Source organism: Macaca nemestrina, chromosome 12 (genome assembly GCF_043159975.1).
Source record: "Macaca nemestrina isolate mMacNem1 chromosome 12, mMacNem.hap1, whole genome shotgun sequence".
Taxonomy (NCBI): domain Eukaryota; kingdom Metazoa; phylum Chordata; class Mammalia; order Primates; family Cercopithecidae; genus Macaca; species Macaca nemestrina.
The window spans coordinates 46,212,295-46,224,587 of NC_092136.1; the positions used below are offsets into that span (position 1 = coordinate 46,212,295).

At 45.1% G+C, this 12,293-nt stretch overlaps 1 protein-coding gene and 1 long non-coding RNA gene across 3 annotated transcripts in view; both read right to left on the bottom strand.

Moving 5' to 3' along the window:
* Window positions 1–5,047, bottom strand: part of LOC139357494 (uncharacterized) — a 75,639-nt gene extending 70,592 nt beyond the window's left edge. Inside the window, exon 1 of the long non-coding RNA XR_011610772.1 lies at window positions 548–5,047. This is a non-coding gene — a long non-coding RNA (uncharacterized lncRNA). The remainder of the gene's footprint in view (window positions 1–547) is intronic.
* LOC105486999 (neuron navigator 2) overlaps window positions 1–12,293 on the bottom strand; it is a 767,789-nt gene that overhangs the window by 647,834 nt on the left and 107,662 nt on the right. The gene's annotated exons all lie outside the window — the stretch shown is intronic.

Sequence of the window (12,293 nt, forward strand, 5' to 3'; positions counted from 1 at the left end):
GATCAAGTGGGATAATAAGAATAAGCTGCGGCCCATAGTGGATCCTCAAATGACTATGCCTTATGCTATCTCATCTTCCATCCTTACAGTTCAGCTACAAATTTGGTCTGGTCACTTTCTCAAAAGCCCTATTCAGGGGACTTTCTCTCAAGTCCCTGTTTCTATAACTTTCCAACACACAAAAGGGCCAGATATTTTTACTTAGGCTTTCATAATGAATTGGAAATTATAGAGGTTTTATTTGAACTAATTAAATTTCATTTATTTAATAAAAATTAAAATCTGTTGGGACAATAATGGTTATTTAATACAAAGAAGCTATTTTATAAAAGAAAAAGTTAAGATCTGTGATTCTGCTCTACCTAGAGATAACGGGAAAATCTTGAAACAGAAATGATAACATCTCCATGGCCACCATGGCCAAGCAGTCCTCTCCTCTCCTCTAGTAGGGGGCTGTTTTTTCTCTGGCCAATCAGGAGCACCCTGAACCCTTCCCATCCACGCCAACACAACCTCAGGAGCAATGACACTCCTGGTGACCTCTTACCTAAGGAAAGTGGAAAGTGTCTCTTCACAGATGGTTTCCCAGGCTCCCCTGTAAAATAGCTCCACTTTTAAGTTAGCTTGTCAATAATCAACACTATCTCAGAACAATCCATAGAAATAGGACAACTGTATAGGAGCCCCTTCAAAACAGTGCTATTCCAGGCTAGCTCACGAAAGTGCCCAACTCCAGGCTAGCCCATAAAAGCAGTAATATTATAAGCTTGGTTCTATACGACTAATATTATTTTAATTCCATTAAAGACTAAACAGGGTTTTTGTGCGTTGGCCATGAAAGTTATCTTCAAATTAAATACTCCCTAAAAAGTGCATTCTGAGTCTAACACAAAAGTCCTAAATGCAAACTGTAGGGATGCAGCCCATTTCCAAGTGTGAGCCTGCCGGGAAGGCCTAACCTTTTTGCCCCAGCTTGTCTCCAATTACAGCAGCAAATTTGGATGAGGCATGTTAACAAGGCACATCCCTCTGACAGATGAGAACAGACAGAGCCTGACAAATTTGCTCATTGAAATCCCTATGAACCACATCACATGAGCAACCACTGTCTAAACAAGAAATATTATGGGTGGAAGGAAATTTGGATAGTGTGATTCCTACTTCTCCATTCTGCAGATGAGAAAACTGAGGCCTAAAGAGGAGAAGGGACTTGCCCAAGGTTACCCGGGAGTAGGACGAGTCTGAATGCCAGGCCCTCTCTTAGAGGGATGCTGCCTGTTGCCTTCATTCTGCTCTCATCAGCAGGATCTAGCCTATATCCCCTCTCAATTCTTTCATATGCTTGCAACTCCAAAGCTTATTAACGAGAAACTTCTGAAGCTGAAATTCAAAGCCAATGACCCCCAAGAGTGTGGCATTAGCTATTTTTCTGGGCCCCCAGCCCCTCACAATAGCAACAGAGCTCGGGCTCAGGGAGAAGGACAGGCTTTTAAAGCAGGGATGGCATTTTTTAAAACAAACAATCCCATTAGAGTGTAGCCTGCAGTCAGCTCGTGATGGAAACAGGTGCTCTGGGCTGCTCTGGCCCAGCACTAATCGGGTTCTGCGCTTGATCCTGAGGGACCTGGATTACCACCGTATGAAATAGAGAAATGCCTCCATTATCCCTTAAAGCTTTTCGCTGGATTCAAGTGTTTTCACACAGAGGAGAAACATTTCTTGCCTATTGGCTTCTTTTCTTCAGGTTAATCTGTATCGGTTCAACCTTCTTTCCGGGTACAGCATGGCTGACACTCACCTGCCTGCTCCCTGGGGCATGGTGAGGGTCCCCTGACTTCAACATGGCCAGGAAGGACCCCCAGCCCAGCCCTTCCCTACTACCTCTGTGTCAGCTCTCCCCAGCCCCTGCCCCCACACTCTGTCCTCCTTCCAGTTCCCCCAAGTGTTCCCTGTTCCCTCTCGCCTCCAAAACCTTGTATTCCCTGACTGGATTGCCCTTTTCCCTCATCACCAGCTCACCTCTGAACCTAATTAACTACTATTTGTCCTTCCAGACTCAGCTTTTCCTGGAAGCTTTAGACATCACACCCTCTCCAGAAAATTAAGCAGCCCTCACACAGCTCTTGGGGACCTCTGCTTTCCAAAGTAATTGTCCATTTCTGGGTCTCACTCACCAAATTAAGGAAAGCAAAGAAGTTAGGAGTCTGCTCACTCCATCTGCCTGGCAGTTCTGTCTGAATTGCTCTATGGAGAAGGAGGCTAAAGTTGCATACTGAGGTCAGTGTGAAATGATACGACAATTGATTAACCATGTCTGACACTGGCATGGGATTAGAGTGGAAACAGGTATGCCAGTTTAGCAATAAATTGTGAGCTGCTCAAAGGCAACTTTGTGTCTTTCATAGACACTGCACTATGCCTGAAACACAGTAGGTCTTTGATAAATATTTGTGAGTGGATGAAGAAGATAACATCTATTACTTATTTAGGGCCCATTAAATAGCAAGCTAACACCATGCTGTTTTATTTATGTTATTAATCCTCAAAATATTTCTATGAAGTTATAGATATTTGGAGTCTTACATAAAAGACAACAAATCCAGACTTGGAAAATAATTTGGTAAATGGCTCAGAATTACATAGTAATGGACACAGGATTTGACCTAGCTCTGTCTAATCCCATAGCTGTTGTTCTTTCAGCTCAGTTGCTCTAGAAGAAAAGAAGTATCCTCTGAATACTATACTGAATACCTCAACCCAGAAAGTGCCGAATTTTGGACTCTGTGGAGGCCCACCTGGAAACAGAGCTGATATAGGGAAAATTTCTGGGCAGTGGGGCTTTCTCTTGGCTTCAGGATCTTTCTGAACCCTAGCATGCACGTATCAAGACTCGAACTAAGACTCAGGTGTCTATAGAGAGGAGAACAAAAGAAGGAGTAGACGGAGTGAGACTGGGAGTCTATCAAAGACTGATGGAGGCTAAGGATGCTCTTCCTCAAATCTGTGCTACTCAAGCGTGGTCATCACTACCGCATTCTGGGTGTTAGGTACTCACCCAAATATTATGAGCTTTGGACTTGTAAGCTCCAGTGCTTCTTTTATCTCAGGCAGTCTATATGTGACTTGGAGATGAAATACAAAAGCATATATGAAACACAGAGAGAGGAATTATTGCCAGATTCACTCACTGAAGATAGATTATCTCTAAAACCAAAGTGAGCATAGCATAGTTTACACTTTTGGTGGCATGTTGTGTCTGAATCCTAGCTCTTAATTATGCCAGCTGTGAACCCTGAGTGAATTTCATTCTCTCTCTGAATCTCAGCTTGCCCACCTATGAGATAGGAATAATTCAGCCAGTGGTTTTCCAGTGTGGTATGGAATTAGGAGTAGTTGTACTTCCTGGAAGTTTGTTAGACATGCAAAATTTTAGGCCCTACCCAGACCTGTTGAATCAGACACTCTGGGGATACAGTCTAGTATTCTATGTTTTAACAGGCCCTTCAGGTGATTATGATACATGATGAAGTTTGAGAACCACTCAATTAGGCCAGTGGCTTTCAAACCTTTCAGCACAACTCATATTAAGAAATTTATTTGTCGGCTGGGCGCGGTGGCTCACACCTATAATCTCAGCACTTCAGGAGGTCATGGCGGGTGGATCACCTGAGGTCAGGAGTTCCAGACCAGCCTGGCCAACATGGTGAAACTGTGTCTCTACTAAAAATACAAAAAAATTAGCCAGGCATGAAGGCGGGTGCCTGTAATCTCAGCTACTCGGGAGGCTGAGGCAGGAGAATTGCTGGAACCTGGGAGGCGGAGGTTGCAGTGAGCGGAGATCGCGCCACTGCACTCCAGCATAGTCTAGTTTCCACACACACACACATCAGTTCATAACGGAGATAGAAGGTTCATAAAACATTCTTCTTTCTTCTCGAAATACTCTGTGATACTTGCTACTCCATTTTGTTCCATGCAATTTTGTCCTGTTTCATTTTTAAAATGCTAGTTTTGACCCATTACATTGATTTCATGACCCACTAATGGATCTCAAGCTATGACTGGAAAAGAAACATGATCTAAACAGTCCCTTCCAAGTTGAGCTGATCAGAAGAGATGTTTATAAAATACCTGGCCTACTGGTTGTTGCATACCAGGCTCTCAATTAACGGTAGCTATCACCATCATCATCCTTATTAACAAATTACACAGTGGGTAGAAACTTATTAAGCATTTTAAGTGAAATGAAACTCATGTTAATGCCTGAAACCACATAAAAAGCACAAGTCCCAAACCTCATCTTTCACATGTGCTTATGCATAAACCCAAGTTCATTTTTTTCCTAGGAAATCCCTCCGAAAGTTATAATTACTCTGATTCTTGGCAATAAAATAATCGTAGCACTATAAAAACCCCTGTGGAGGAGTGTTGGCAATGGACCAGGGAGAGGGGAGGTGGGGTCTGAAATGATCATTCTGTGGGGGCTGAGAAGGGAATCTCCACGGTGCACAGAGCTCCGGTGGGTAAATTTCAACTTTTCCGTGGCATTTACTCAGCACTGCAGTTGCCAACAAAACAGATCTCCACTAAGGGGACCATATGGCCACAAAAGAGCCAAATGGGAAGGTGCTGGTTACAAATTACAACTGCAGCACCTGAACTCTGTAGACGGAAGCTGCTGCAGTGCTAATAGTCCCCTCCTGGAAAATCAGACCTGAGTTTAATTCTAAGGAGCTGGAAGTATGAATCCCACCAGAAGCATGCTCTATGTTTCAACTCCCTCTGTTGCATGTAGAAGGGGATGAGTGTACAGGACCCCACCCAGCAGGCAAAGGAAAACCTCTACCCCAGGGCTGTCAGATGAGATCTTTACTTATCTAGGAAGTTCATCCTGGATTCCCTCCAACCCAAAGGAATGTTTAAAAAATACTTTAAGTTCTAGGGTACATGTGCACAACATGCAGGTTTGTTGCATATGTATACACTTGGCATGTTGTTGTGCTGCACCCATGAACTCATCATTTACATTAGGTATATCTCCTAATGCTATCCCTCCCCCCTCCCCCACCCCACAACATGCCCCGATGTGTGATGTTCTCCACCCTGTGTTCAAGTGTTCTCATTGTTCAATTCCCACCTATGAGTGAGAACATGCGGTGTTTGATTTTCTGTCCTTGCGATAGTTTGTTCACCTGGGAAGCACAAGGAAAGAAGCTACCAAAGGAATTTTTTAAATGATGAAGTCTAATAACTACTATTTGGGGGTCACCCACTATGTGCCAGGTAGGCAACATGCTGAGTATTTTATTTGTTAGGTAAAGTAGGATTGTAAAGGAAATTTTTCAAATGTGAAAAGAGACTCAGAGAGGTCAATTAAGTTGTCCAAAATCACAGAACTGATAAATAAGGAAGCTGGATTTGACCCAGATCTCTGACTTCAAAGCCCAACCCCACATTCTTTCTAAGTCAGCACCTACTTCCTCAAACTTTTCAGTGGAATCAGGTCCCTGGATCACAAGAAGAGAAAGGAAAAAGGGAAGAAATTAGTATTTGTTGAATATTGACTATGTGTGAAACACCATGCTAAGTGTTCTAAAGAAACTTTCTAAATCACACTATTCCTTTCAGATTATTATCCCATTTTCCAGATGAGAAAACTGAGGCAAAGAAAGGTTAAGTATCTTGCCCAGAGTTACACAATTAAAAAGTGGCAGAGCAAGGATTTTTAATCCAAATCTTTCCAAGTCTAAATGTCTTGCTTTATCCACTGCACCATGCTGTTAAGAATCTTGGAAGGGCATCTTCTCCCCAATTCCAATCCACCCTAACTGTTCCTGCAGTATTAATCATCCTAAGACACAACTCATGCTATAGCATTTTCTTGCTCAAAAACATTTTATGGCTCCCAAGGCCTAGAGAAAAGCCTAAATTCCTTACCCTGGCTTCTGAGTCTGACTCCAGAAGGCTTTTCCAGTATTTATACCCAACGCATCTTTTCCAGCACAAGTAGACACCCCCTATATCCTCCTGGCTCAAACTCTCCTCCACACAATCATCATAGCTTTCTCTCTAGAATACTGGTTGATTATCCCACTCCATTCACTGAACATCTTAGATGGCTCTATGGAGACATCTGTCCTACTTGCTGCCATCCTTTAGCTCTTCTCTTGGTAATAGAGATGACTGTCCTCCACTCAGTCTACCTCGGAGTGAGTTCATGACCAGGCCTTGCTGATCAGATGACTACCTTCCCCAGGCCACAGTGAGTGGGTTAGGTATAAGGAAATAACCTGAGTGAAGCCTGTTCAATCCACTCAGAGCTAATACCAGGCCTCTGGCTCAGGCAGAAACTTTCTCTGTTCTGGGAGACTTAAGATTTTGAGCATAAGGGTGTTGGCAGCCACTTTGTCACCACTTTGCCACTACGATCTAAGAATGCAATTCACAGAGAGGAAAGATGCAAAAAGACAAGGTCTTAAAAGCATAGTGTGTTGCCCCTGGACCTAGCCTGGCCTGAAAAGAGAGCTACTCCTGGTCAATTCAATGACACAAGCTAAGGCATTTCTTTATGCATAAGCCCGTATAGATTGGGCTTTCTATGACTTACAACTGGAAATTTCCTTATAACCAGAAGTTACAACTGATGTAGCTCTTCCATGCCTTTAGCATCTTCCAGGCCTGAGCAACAAGGACCCCAGCCCACCTTCCCATGCTCATCTCCTTTTATTCCCCCCAGCCCCAAGCACCACATCACCACCTGTGCTCACACACACTCAAGACCCTGCCATGGCTCACGCTGTCTCTGCAACAATAGCCTGCACAGTCTCACAGGTAGTTGGTGGCAGATTAGGATTTGAATCCACCCTCATCCATCTCAGCATTTGACCTCAACCACCGTGAAGGACTGCCTCAGAGAGGTAGGAGGTGTGAATAGAAAGGTGGTATTAGGGACCAAGGGGTACCCCATGCTAGGACAGGAGTCTGAGCATTATTCTTCACATGTGTAGAGAACTGGTTAAAAATATGGGCTCAGGAGCAAGGCTTTTTTGGGTTCAAATCCTGACTCCACCTCTCACAAGCTCCGGGACTTGGAGTCTTCACCTCTCTGTGCCTCAGTTTCCTTTTCTATATAAAGCAGTCATCATGAGGACTAAATAAGTTAACAAAGATGAAGCACTTAGACAAGTGCCTGACACATAGTAGGTGCAATCTAAATCTTAGCTATTATCACAATTCATTTGTAGGAGACAGAGAGCCATGGAACGTTCCTGGGCAATTTCCCAAGGCATGTGCATGGCTAGACTGTATCATATTTCACATGAATGTGTGACTTAGGCACAGGAAGGCTTTGGTGAATCCTTCTGTGTGCAAGTAAAGGATCCCACACCTAATCCTTCCTCTCCATTAGATCAGACATCTGTGGGAAGGGCCTCTGGGAGCAGCCACGGCTGGCTAGTCACCCAGCACAAGCACTGCCTACTCCCTGCTACAGTGTGGCTGTCACTGGGCTGACCTCTCATCCGCTTGCTTCAGGAGGATGGCAGGTATGGGCACCAGGCCCAAAGAAGTCTTCAGGACCTCCTCCACCAGTGAGACTGCCATTTCCCAGATGCTGTTGTCTGTCTGGGCTTGCAGACTGGTGAAAGCAGGATGCCTGGTACATAGGGTCCATGCCTGCTGTCAAACCATCATAGGAGGGGGACCAGATAGGGATTGTGAGGCCATAAGAAAGGCAAGGAATGGCAACTGGGCTTGGAAGGGAGGACTCCCTACCATCTTTCTTCTCTAACTCCTTGTGCCCTATTCCGTGCATGCCCCAGCAACCCACTCCTGTGCCTCATTCTCTTCAATTCTTTATAATTATTTCTTGGGGGCAAAACATGAGTTTGCAACTGGTCTGCAAGACCCTTCAGGGTGGGGGCTTGGTCACATACATCTCTGTTCTCCCCTCTTCCCAGGACAGTGGTGCCCCAAAACTTGTTACAAAATCTCTCCTTTTCTCTGCTTTGCTGGTGACACCCCAGGCTGGCATCTCCTGCAGGGATGACAGGTCTTCCTGTTCTTCCCCTCTCCCACTGCCTACAATTCACCCTTCACTTCATGTGGCATTCAAGTGAATTCACCCTTCACTTCATGTGGCAGCCCAAGTGACCTTTTAGAAAATGCAAATCAGAGGGTTTAATTCCTGCTTAACTCTCTCAAATGGCTTCTCATCCTAATTAAAATTCAACCTAAACTCCTTACTATGGTCAATAAGGCCCCCCACGGTCTGGCTTTGCCCCTCCTCCATCCCTCTTCCCAGCCCTGACCATTGTTCTCTTTCTCATCCTCCCTAGACTGGATCCTGCCTCACAGCATCTATACTTGCTGTCCCCTCTGCATGACATGCAGGTCCCACGGTCTTCATACAACTGGCTCCTTCTTGCCTACAAGCTACCTTGCTAGAGACGTGTTCCCTGACCACCCAATGTGAATTAGCCAAGTACATCAACCCTGCATTTCCTCTCGTGTTACTCTATTTTGATTTCTTCACAGTATTTATCACTACTTCCTTACAATGACATTGCTGCTGTTTTCTTCCTTTTAAATTTTGCTGTTGTTTTTCTTCTCCATTTAGAGTATAAACTCTATGAGAGTAGAGATGTTGTCTGTCTCATTTATCGCTGTATCTCTGAGCCTTGAGCAGGGTCTAGTAAATAATGAAAACTCAATAAGTATTTAAAAATAAATGAAAAGACCTAATAGGTTAACTACTCCCACCCTGCCTTGACCATATTTTACAGAACAGCTGAGTCCTAAGAGGTGGGAAGCAAAGGGCATGTCCAAGTATGTCACCACAGGACTTCTAGTCTAAAGGGATCTGGGTTCATCTCCTGTTTGCCTCCCTCACGTCAGCCTGTTAAGCAGATGACAGCATCTGTCCAGGAGAATCTAGTCCTGGGAAGGAGCAATCTAGCCATAACAGGAAACTGCACCAAGGGGAGAGCGAGAATGGGGTAGAGAGCATGAGCTCTGGGGTCAGACGACATGGGTTCAAATCCCACCTCTAACACTTTTACCTGGGAGGTCAGACGTGTTATTTATTTGTTCTCCAAGCCTCCAAAAAGTTAAGCTTCAGTGACTTGGGGTTGACTTGATGATGCTGGGGTCAGTAGCATCTGCAAAGGGAAAGCAGTCCACCGGGCCTTGCAGAGTTGGGGACCAAAGCCAGCTGTAAACAGCTGCCTCTATGCTGGTCAAGAAAGAAAGCAGGTATTGGGAGGAGCTGTGAGAACACAGCCTCTCTGTGGCTCCTATTTAAGGGGGATGGACATTTTCTTCAGGCCCATCACCCTTTATCTGTGAAATAGGGATAATAATAGCTACTCTGCAAGGTTGTTTCACACAATAGACATTACTTATTACTAGTCATTATTTCATGAGGGAGTTTGAGAAGTCAACAAAACAGTGACTGTGCATCTGTCATGGCACCTGCCCATAGTCAGTATCCTTTAGATGGCTGCTTCAAGATCACATGAGGGAATATCCCAGGAACTCCGGGTATATCACAAGTATCCTTTAAATGCATGCTCTTTCACTTTCCTCTTTCCATTGGTAAAAGCAGGGGCTTCTGGTTATGTTTTTCAGAGCTGAGTCCTCACCTGTCTTGGAGGAGCTGGTAGGAGCAATCCACGTTGCTTAGATGACATCGTTACACCTCCTTGGTCACCCTGAAGAGCAGAAGCAGCTAGTGCGGCCTGGCTTGGCCTCCTTCCCTCCCCCTCTGCAGGGCTGGCTCCACCATGAATATGCACAGTCAGGCTTTAGCCACAGCTGGGGAGGAAGGATGCCTCTGCCTTCTATAGGTCAAACACCATGGCAACCGGGCAGGCCCCCAAATATCCGCAGCCTTTTGATGCAGTAGGTTCTGGTGTGTTGCTCAAGAGCCATTCCTGGAACTGTTTCACCAGCATAGACATTACCCTGAAATTCTACTGATGATTTTTCTTAAATAGCACAGAGGTAAACATACAAAGGAGGGAGGAATTATCATAGTTTTGAAGAGCATGAGTTCTGATTCTAGCTCCTACACTACACTTCCTAGCTCTGGGATCCTGAGAATTTACTTACCTCTTGTCATGTAAAATGGAATAATAATAGTGCCTATTCATAGAGATGCTGTGGTTATATTCAATTATTCATTCAACAAATATTCATTGAGGCCCCAAGTGCCAGGCATTATATCTAGTAGCTATTCTTGCCTTGTAGAAATTACAGCAGAATGGGAGAGAGATACCAACAATTATGCACAATTCATTCAATTTCATATGTAGCAAATACTATGAATGGAATTTACAGGGTGCTATGAGAGCATATAATGGCCTAAAATGTGATGATTCTGTCAGTAAATATCTACTGAGCACCTACTATATACTACTTGTGGTTCTAGGTGCTATGGATATGGTAAACAGCCTCTAAGCTGGTCTCCAACCTTCCATTATATACTCCACCCCATCACTTTTCCACATAGCAGCTATAAACATTTTTGCAAATAAATATTACATCGTATCACCCAAGTGCTGAAACTCTTTTGGTGCCTTCCAATTGCACTTAGAATGTAATCTCGCTATGGCAGTTACCTGACCCAGCCTGGCCCTACCAAGACCTATGTAGTTCTCTGGGTCTTTTAAGTCACTCTGCCTCTTGCTCAAGCCCAGTGGTTCTCCAGCTCTCAGGTACATCTGAATTACCTGGAAGGCTTGCTGCCCACCCCCCACCCCCAGAGTCTGTGACTCAGTAAATCTGGGGTGGGGCCTGAGAATTTGAATTTCTAACCTGTTCTCAGGTGATGCAGAAGCCACTGGCCCAGAGACCCATAGTGAGAACCACTGTTTTAGCCACAGGACCTTCTTTTCACTCCCTGAAGACACTAAGGTTTGTCTTATCTTAGGACCTTTGTACATGCTGTTCTCTCTTTCTGAAAGGTTCTCCCATCTCCCAACCTTCTCCTGGCTAGCTCCTTCTCAGATCAATTGCCCTTTTCTTGGAAATATTATCTTTAGCCATTGACCTCCTTTATTTTCAGTTACGTGTCCCGTTAATTCATGGTTACAGTCTCTGGTCTGTTCCATCACTAGCCTGGCCCACCTTCCTGGAGGCTCCATGACAGAAGGACTAGGTGTGTCTTGCCTCCCAGCTCAGTACAATGCTGGCAAACAGTTAGCAGTCAATAAAAATGCTCAGAATGAACAAACTTGCAAACACACAGGATCCCTGTCCTCAGGGATCTTCCAGTCCGGGACACTTCATCTAAAGCCCCAGGCCCAGCACACAGTAAATGTCAATTAACATTAACCTCCAATGCTCAGGGTGATGGGTCTGAAGAAAACATCCATCCTCCTTCAATAGAAGCCACAGAGAGGCTGTGTCCTCTTAGCTCCCCTTGGGGACTTGCTTTTTCAGCCAGCATTGAGGCAGCTATTTGCAGCTGACTGTGGCCCCCAACCCTATGAGGTCAGGCAGACTGCTTTCCCTCTGCAGACACCGCAGGCCCCAGTACCATCAAAACAACCCTGAGCTGCTGAAACCTAACCATTTAGAGACACAGCCCTTCTTCCAGCTTCCCCGTGCTCTAACTTGGGACTTGCAGTCTGACCCAGCCTTCATCTCTCAGTGCTCTGAATCACAAGGCCTCCAGGGACGGCGCGTGTTCACTTTAAGCTGCAGACTCAGAGTCCGGTAACCCTTGTTTCACTGGAGCCAGCATATCTCCGTGAGCAGAATCTATGTCCAAGGCGGTGGCAGCGGATGGTGTCCAAAATTGCCCAGGAAGGTTATTCAGAGGCAAAAATGGATGGGCAATTAATAAGGAAAAATGATCGTAATGGCCTCCCCCAACATAAAGGCATTCAATTAAGGCACAATAGTGACAGGAAGGCCAATGGATGGCTCCGGATGGCCTCTCTCCTCCTTTTTCTAAAGGGTTGACTCTGGCCTTGAGCGGGAGACAAAACCTAACAGAGTCATTTAAAAGGATAAAGGATTTATCAGTGAAGGGTTTAGATTCATGGCTGGAAGGATTTCGAAAGGAGGAGAGAGCTGTGGGGGCCCTGAGTATTGTGCAGAGAGACCTGGACCCCGCTCCAAGGCCAGGTTAGACTGCTCTCCAAACCCCTGCAGGTTCAGGAGCAGATGGGGCAGTTTGGGCAAGGCCACATAGATGACATACATTTCAGGCTGATCCAGGCAGCCCATGGGGGCTCCAGAAGGTGTCTAGGGAAGAAATTCACATTCCAAAAACTGTTAGCATAGTC